General features: G+C 39.4%; 1 pseudogene; it reads left to right on the top strand.

Annotated features, from left to right (window-relative positions):
* The window catches only part of LOC112165053, a 7327-nt pseudogene extending 2271 nt beyond the window's left edge, over positions 1 to 5056 (top strand).
* The last annotated feature ends 3812 nt before the right edge of the window (positions 5057 to 8868 follow it).

Below are 8868 nucleotides of genomic sequence, written 5' to 3'. Positions count from 1 at the left end.
GACCCTTTGAGTGTGGAGGTCATGGAAGTAAGATCATTGTCACAACACGTAATGAAGGTGTCGCATGCAGGATGGGTACCCTTCAATGTCAACATCTGATGCAACTTTCTGAGGAAAATTGCTGGTTGTTGTTTGGAAAACATGCCTTCAAGAATGGAGGTGTTACTGCAGATCTATCGCATGAAGTGATTGGAAAACAGATTGTTCAAAAGTGTAAAGGACTCCCTTTAGCTGCAAAATCACTTGGGGACTTTTACGTTTTGAACCAAGTATTGAGAAGTGGAAAGAAATATTGAACAATGACATATGGGAGCTGCGAGATGAAGAGAATGACATTTTGCCCGCTCTATGGTTGAGCTACCATTATCTACCTCCACATCTGAAGCGTTGTTTTGCTTACTGTTCCATATTTCCTCAAGATTATGGGTTTAGCAAACCGGATCTGGTTTTGTTGTGGATGGCTGAAGATCTCTTACCATTGAAATCGAAGACAACAATTGAAGAAGTCGGAGATAAGTGCTTTGATGATCTAGTGTCAAGGTCATTTTTTCAACATGTATCTGGTAGGCTAAATTTCACAATGCATGACCTTATCCATGACTTAGCAAACTTTGTCTCTGGAGAGTTTTGTGTTAGGTTGGAGAACAATGACTCGGTACTGGAAAATGTCAGCAAGAGTCACCACTTTTCGTGTATGAATGCATCTGCCGTAATTGATCAATGGGACAGTTTGTATGTAGCCAAGTATTTGCGAACCTTTCTAGTATCAAGATATAACCACATACATCCCAACTTAGATTTTGATATATTCCTGAAGCTTCGGTGTTTAAGAGTGCTCACTTTATCAAGGTATCATATTGGTGAGCTGCCTAGTTCAATTAGCAAGTTGAAGCATCTAAGGCACTTGGACTTGTCTAGCACATCAATTAAAAAGTTACCTGATGGAATATGTAGTTTGTATAATTTACAGACGTTATTGTTGCGGTCGTGTCAAGCTCTAGTTGAGTTGCCAACTGATTTGGGAAGATTAATCAACTTGCGTCATCTTGATATTAGAGGCACAAAGATAGAAAAGATGCCACCAAGGATGGGCAAAATGAAAGATCTCCAAACATTAAGAGGTACGTTTGTCCTAGACAAATACACTGGTGATAACATTGTGGAGATTATAGAGCTTCAGCAGTTGCGCGAAACACTTTGTATCTCGGGGCTTCGCAATGTTGTGCATGTCACAGATGCCATTATGAGAAAGAAGAAGCATCTGGTTGAATTAGTGTTGGAATGGGGAGGCAAGTCTGGTGACACCGGCGATACACAAAAAGAGAGAAATGTGCTGGAGAACCTCCAACCTCATACAAATCTAAAAGAACTCACCATTCGATCTTACGGGGGCACAAGATTTCCAGGTTGGTTGGAAGGTCATTCTAGTTTATCTAATCTGGTTTGTCTTCAACTTCTGGAGTGCGGAAATTGTTCGTCCTTCCCATCAGTTGAGCAGCTACCCTCCCTCGAAGAGTTTGAGATTGAAGGATTTAATGGAGTGGTGACTATAGGTTCCAAGCTTTTCACTAACCTTCGTAAGCTTCGTCTGAAATCTTGTCCCGAGGTAACCGGAGCATTCATGTTAGCCTGCTTCCCAAAGCTTGAAAGGCTCGAATTGGAGGATGTTAATGTAGAATCTCTTAATTCTGCTACACTCCTCTGCCTTGTCAAACTTGAGATATTGTCATGCCCAAATCTTGTTTGTTTTTGCGATGGAGGGCTGGATGCGCCCAACTTGGAGACCATAGAAGTCTATAAATGTTTGAAACTGATGTCATTGCCACAGCACATGCACAACCTTCTCCCATCTCTCAGGTGCTTGTGGCTATCTGATTGTCCAGAACTGGAATAATTTCCCCAAGGGGGATTGCCGTCTAAGTTGGAATAATTGGACATCACGCGTTGCAAGAAACTCATTGGAAACCGTATGCAGTTGGGTCTACCAACACTCACCTCTCTGTATATCTTGAGAGTCGACTTTGAGGGATGTGAACAAGTTGTAGATTCATTTCCAGACGAGGGGCTGCTGCCAACCACTCTCGGATCACTCGACATCTACAGTATTTCAAAGCTGGACGGCAAGGGGTTTAAACAACTCGCCTCTCTTAACCAGTTGATAATTCGCGATTGCCCTGAACTCCGGTGCTTGCCAGATGAAGGGCTACCCACTTCACTTTCTCATCTGGACATCGATCATTGTCCTTTACTAGAACAACGTTGCCACAGAGAGACGGGGGAAGATTGGCCCAAGATTGCACACATCAAGAGCATTTATATCAATAACAAACGTATATGACGTGCAATGGTAATTATCCAATTTTCTGTTCTGGTAATTATCCAATTCTCTGCTTAGTTAGTAAATTCCCCTCTCAACTGCTTCTTATAAACTCTATGGTTAGCCAATTACCTCTGTTTCTCAATGCATTTGTTCATTTCTATACAATATCAGCTCCAGGTGCTTTGTAATTCCCTGATCAGATGATTCCACTGCTGAGATATTGGATTGAAATTTCCTGTCGATGTTGCACAAGGTTACTTCGACTTCCTTTTCTTCTGAACTTATGCATCAGTAATTACTAGACCTGTTCTGGTTTTTATGCTGCTAAAAATAATTTTTATCCTTCAATTTTTAGGTTCTGAATTAGTACTGCTATCAAGCGAGTATGAGACTGCGGCTGGAGGAATGATTGCAAATGTATAAAGGATTTTGTTTCCTACAAAACAAAAAAGGTCACAAAAGAGGATGTGTGAAAATTTCCTGGTAATGGTCGATTCATCCATGGCTACACATTTGTCAAGTTTCTTGGATTTTCAGGGATTCAAGTGTCTCATTTCAATAATGTACTGTTAAATGTTAAAAACAAAAATGAAAATAAAATATTCCCTTATGTTTCAAAATGTGTATTCAAAGTCTAATAGTCTTAAACTAGTATTATTCAAAGTCTAATACTTTTAAACTAGTATTAAACTAGTCCACCTGCAATTATATTCAAATTTATGTCAGGAATCTCTACATTAGTCTTCATCGTGGGCCAAATCAGAGCGTTTTCATAGATGAAGCAGCGATTGAAAGAATGTAATTGCAGGTGGCTCTAGTACTTTCAGCACCAATTGTCACCTCTTGGTATTTTTTTTATTTATTGTTTTGTTTCTGTTTGTCTTCCCCCTCATTTTTTTCTTCCACTGACGCTTAGCTATCTTGTATTTTCAATTTTTGACAGGTTCCCTGGTTGATTCGGTTACTATCCAGTTTGGAGCGTCTCAATCATCAGTTGCTGAAAAGTTCTAGGTTCCCTGGTCCTCTAGTCCTCTATTCATCAGTTTGGAGCTGAGCATTGTCTGTGCAGATCCTCTATTCCGAAGTTTGCTTATGTACGTTATTTTGACTTGTATGCCTTGGTTCTAGTTTGGACTTGACTCTGTGTCTTTATGATCTGACTTCTAAGTTCGTGCTTTTTTGTCTTTGAATTCCCAAACTCAAGGAAATATCTGGTATCGAAGCACCCTATCTATTTTAGAGATACGCTTTAAGCAATGAACTCTATATATGCACACCATCTGTTTGTGAAAATGCATGCTTCATTATCTTTCTAAATTTGATGAAGGCTGACCAAATTATTGAGTTTGTAACTTATGGTTTACTTGAAAGTGTAATTTTTTTGCTGTTTCTTTCTTGTCTAAAACTATTCAGTAATCCAAATATTAAAAAGATATTGGAGTCTGGTTCGCATTGTTATAGAGTTTCGGTTGATTTTACTCATTGGAAAGTCTCTAGAACCTCCGGTCTATAGATTCATGTAATTATTGCTAGAGTTGTGTAAATAATGCTAAAAAGTGACACAGCAAAATGAATCTCAAGGATGATGGAGGGATCCATTCGGAATGGAGGAGATCGAATTCTATGAGGAAGTGAAAATGGGTAAGTTTAATTGTATCCTACTGCTTTGTTTTCATTTTTCCTTATTTGAGTGGGCTCTATGGTATCTAAGTATCTGACTGTGTTTCTTTTGCAACTGAAATGGCAGAACATGCAAAAGAGAAATCAGGCGACAAGTCTGCACTGAAGGCTGCAATTAAGGCTTCCAAAAAATCAAAAAATTGTGATGCTGCACATCAGGGTTAGTAATACATTCTGTCACTTTTTATTTTTGGTTTACCAAAGTTGTAGTTAACTGAAAAAAAGGAATGTGAGACAAATGAAATCATTGAAATGCAGTGAGTTTGTGATTTTAATTTTATAGTATAGTTACTGAGATATTTGGTAATGACTGATGACTAAAGACTATGCATAAACAATGTGGCTTTATGACTTTGTGTTTCTTATTTGATAATCAAACTTTATCTGTCAATTGTCATTTTATCACAGATTGTGTCATCACAATTGTGTTATGTTAATGAGACAACGAGACTATGAGAGTCTTCAAAGTGTGTTATGATTGTGAATGTGTGATTGGGTCATTGTTATTTGACGTACTGATTGAGTTATTACTTCATATCATGTTATTAGATATTAATTGTGAACACAAGTCGCAACTAATATAGTGAACTACTGAACTTATGCGATTATGGTATTGGTTTTGAAATTTCGTAGGGAAGCAAACTTTTGTTCTTGCTAATTGATTGCTGCTTGCTGCAAGTGGAATGGATATCTTATTGTGCTGCAATATGCTTGTAGAAGAAAAGAACTGAGGCAGTAATGAATTTGTGAAACAATGTTCAAATCTTCAACTTTTTTTCTTTTTTCTTTTTGCATTTCACTGTAATTTTATAATATGAGACAATGAGAGTAGATTACTAGACAATCTCATGTTATAATCTTCAATTCTTGCATTAGAAGTTTGTCCTGCGACACTTTGGCATAAAACTTACAAAATTTCAAGTTTCATAAACACAAACAACTCAAAATATTTGATCTTTCATGCCTTTGTCAGACTTGTGGCTTTGTGTTTGCATACATTCCATTATAGATTAGACTACGTACTTCAACCCCGCGCGATGCTGCGTGTTTTTTTATTTATATTTTCGTGGGTTTTTATATCTATATATATATATATATATATATATTTTCCTCAGATTTTGAACGTAATATAGTCACAAATATCAGATAAGAAATATCAAGCTAAGAAACGTTAACCGAAAGTGATAACTTATTGCAAATGGTGTTTGAAACTTTGAATCACACTTGTATAGCTTTAAAAAAATGGAAGATTTGAGTAGAAGTTGGTATTTTAACCAACCTCGTATATTTACATTTTTTTTTTTCAAAAGATGGACATTCTAACTAAACTTGTTCTTTATGTACAAATTACAAAAGTGGTTAGTTGGCAGCAAATTATTTCACATTCATACTTCAAACCAATCAGTAAAGCTCTTCAGATGTTTCTTCAGTTGGATCATCTGTTGTTAACGTTTCATATGTGCTAATGAGAAGTAAATTGGTTTCTGCATGTGGTGGGCTGCCACTGAAAGATTGGGTAGTAAGAGAAAGAACAAAGGAATGAAGCTACAGATGACATATAATCTTAATATGACCAAACGGTATAATGTAAAGGACAGCAGTATATTTTAAAGGTAATTAGACTGTGCATCAAACTTCCTACCAAATAAAAGAGAGGGCACTGAGATAGCAAACAATTCAGGGTGTAAAATCTTAGTGTGAGTCATCGTTCCCCTATTAGGAATGGACTACAAGGGAATATATTGTTGTAACTACTTACCTTGTATATGTTGTGTAGTACAGTAGTACACAATAGTTGTAGTACGATTGTAATCTGTTTATATACACCACAGAATGGGTGTAATATGATATCAGAAAATTTATTCTCTCAATCTTGTCTTATTTGACTTGGTATCAGAGCAAAGATCCGAAAAGGACTTTGTCTCTTCCTTTCAGTTTTTTCTCAATCCAAGGAAAAACAATTGGGTTAAAAGCCAATTCTTTGGTCAGGCTCTGAAACGACGTCGTTTGATGTCTTCTTCATCTCGTTCATTCGCTCGACTTAGTCTTCAGCAACAGACCGGTTCGTTCGCTCGACTTTGTCTTCAGCAACAGACAGATCGATCCGTCCCAGGGTGGTCCGCAGATCGCCGGCGCTCTTCTCCCAGACCTTCAATCCAGAGGGCCTCGTCTTGTGTCCCAGACCGCCATCGTATGTCTCCGACATCAGATGGATCGTTCGCCGTCGCTTACCTCAGATCGTCGAATCCCTTCAGTCGATGTCCACAAATCCCTTCAGTCGACTCAGTCCGGCGTCGCCCAGCTTCCGGTCGTCCCTCTCCCTCGGCCAGAACTAGCTAAACTCGGTCGTCCCTCTCCACACGAGGTCAGAAACTCAGTAACCCGGTCCACTCGGTAACCCAGTCAACTCGGTAACTCGGTCAACTCGACCAACTCGGTCAATTCCAACAGTTTATAAAAATAAAAAAAACATATATATATATATATATATCGCTGCAATTGTTGGAATATCCTCTTTTTCCGCTGCATACTCTGTGATTTTTGCTACTGTATTGTTGTGATGGGTGGTGATCAAAGTGAAGGTCAGGGTTCTAAAAGTGAAGGTCAGGGTTCTAAGACCAATGAGGTTCAGAAAGTTGAGGTCTCTGTTAAGAGCTCAGAAGGTGGTTCTTTTGGTGGTACCAAACTCACTGGTACCAATTTCCAAACATGGAAGAAGATTATGTCCGTTTATCTTCGCGGGATACACAAGATGGGACATGTGACAGGAACAATCAAGGTTCCTAGTGAAGATGACATAGAGGCCTATGCTAAGTGGGAAGATGATGATGGGTTAGTAATGTTTATTTTATTTAGAGCCATGACTGATGATGTGCTACAGATGGTAGAGGAATGTGAAACTGCTGAGGCAATATGGAAGACGTTGGGAGATCTCTATACAAATGAGTCTGATTTTATATAGGTTCATGAACTGATGTGCAAAGCTGCAGGAATGCAACAGAATAGGCAACCAGTGTCAGTGTTTTTCACCAAGTTGAAGAATGTATGGGCTGAAATTGATCAGAAGCGTCCTTGCAAGATCAAGAATCAGGAAGATCTTGTGTGGTACCAGAAGGAGAAGGAGCTAGAAAGGGTTCATGTCTTCCTGAGAGGGCTTAATGAGAAGCATAGCAGTGCCAAGGGAGAATTGCTCAGAATGACAGACCCTCCTAGTTTGAACACAGCTTTTACATACATCCGCAAGGATGAGTCTCAGCAGGAAAGTGTCAAACATGCACAGGTTGAAGTATCTAGCCTAGCCATTCAGGCCAAGTCACCTGCACCTTTCCTTCAGCAACAGAGTTCAACCCCACTTCATCAGCAAGGTTTCCCGCAAGGCTTCTCCAACCGTCCTCGTCCTCAATGCTCTTATTGCAACGATCTTGGGCATGTTCGGGAGACTTGTTGGAAGTTGAACCCACACCTTAAACCTAAAAAGCAAGGTTATCGCCTTAAGGGGAAAGCAGCTGCGGTTCACTTGGTCCAAGAACCGGATTTCTATGGAGTGGCTGACCAAGATCATCATACAGCAGGTGGAGCTACCCCTACAGCCTCTATAGCAGGTCGAGGTAAAATTGGTTTGGCTTTACATATTTCTAACTTTGTTGGTTCTGATACATGGATTATTGATTCTGGTGCCTTCGATCATATGACTTATGACAAATCATATTTTACTGAATTGTCTTCCCCATCAGTGTCCTATGTAACCAATGCCAATGGTGAGGCTTTTCCTGTGTTAGGGTCAGGGTCAGTGCGTATTACTCCCACTTTAGAACTTCATAATGTGTTATATGTGCCTGACTTATCTCATCACTTGATATCTGTCCCACAATTGAACACTGAGTCTAAATGCTCTGTAATCTTTTACCCTATGTATGTGATTTTTCAGGATCTTCTCACCAGGGAGATAGTCGGTTGGGGGTATCTGAGGGGCAGGTTGTTCCATCTGGATCAGACATAAGCAGGAGAGAAACCAGGAGCACAGTCCCGAGCCGCTTTGACTTTGACTTCTGATAAGCTAAGTGAGATTTGGTTGTGGCATCGCCGTTTAGGGCATCCATCTTTTAGTCTTATGAAGAAAACCATGCCTACTCTGTTTATTGGTGTGGATGAGTCAGTTTTACATTGTGAAACATGTGTTTTGGCCAAGAGTCATCGTGCTACTTATTCTCCTAGTATTTCTAATAAAAGTGTTATTCCTATTGAGTTGATTCATTCTGATGTTTGGGGACCTTCTAGAGAGACTACTGTATCGGGTATGCGATATTTTGTATTGTTTATTGATGATTGTACAAGATTGTCATGGGTTGCTCTTCTTAAAACCAAAGATGAAGTCTTCCCCGCTTTTCAAACCTTTCGTAATCTTGTTCAGACACAATATCATAGCACCATTAAAGTCCTTCGTTCTGACAATGGGGAGGAGTATGTTAATCATGTGTTCCAAGAGTTTTTTAAAATCCATGGGATTGTTCACCAAACCACGTGTCCACAAACACCAGAACAAAATGGAGTGTCCGAACGGAAAAACCGTCATTTACTTGATATGGCTCATGCCCTTCTTTTTAGTGCTCATATGCCTAAGTATCTTTGGGGCGATGCTATACATGCTTCCTTTTATCTTATCAATCGTCTTCCATCCAGTGTCCTTCAGGGCAAAATTCCATTTGAGGTTCTCACCTCCCATGTCTCCTTACCATCCTTTCACAATCTTCCGGCTCGTGTTTTTGGTTGTGTTGCCTTTGTCCATGTACCAAAAAATCAGAGGTCTAAGTTGGATGCCTGGGCCCTTAAGTGTGTGTTTGTTGGCTACGGAGGTTATCAGAAGGGGT

This window comes from Rosa chinensis, chromosome 5, assembly GCF_002994745.2.
Source record: "Rosa chinensis cultivar Old Blush chromosome 5, RchiOBHm-V2, whole genome shotgun sequence".
NCBI classification, from domain to species: Eukaryota; Viridiplantae; Streptophyta; class Magnoliopsida; order Rosales; family Rosaceae; genus Rosa; species Rosa chinensis.
The sequence above is the reverse complement of the archived record's forward strand: the minus strand, read 5'-3'. Positions and strand labels throughout refer to the sequence as shown.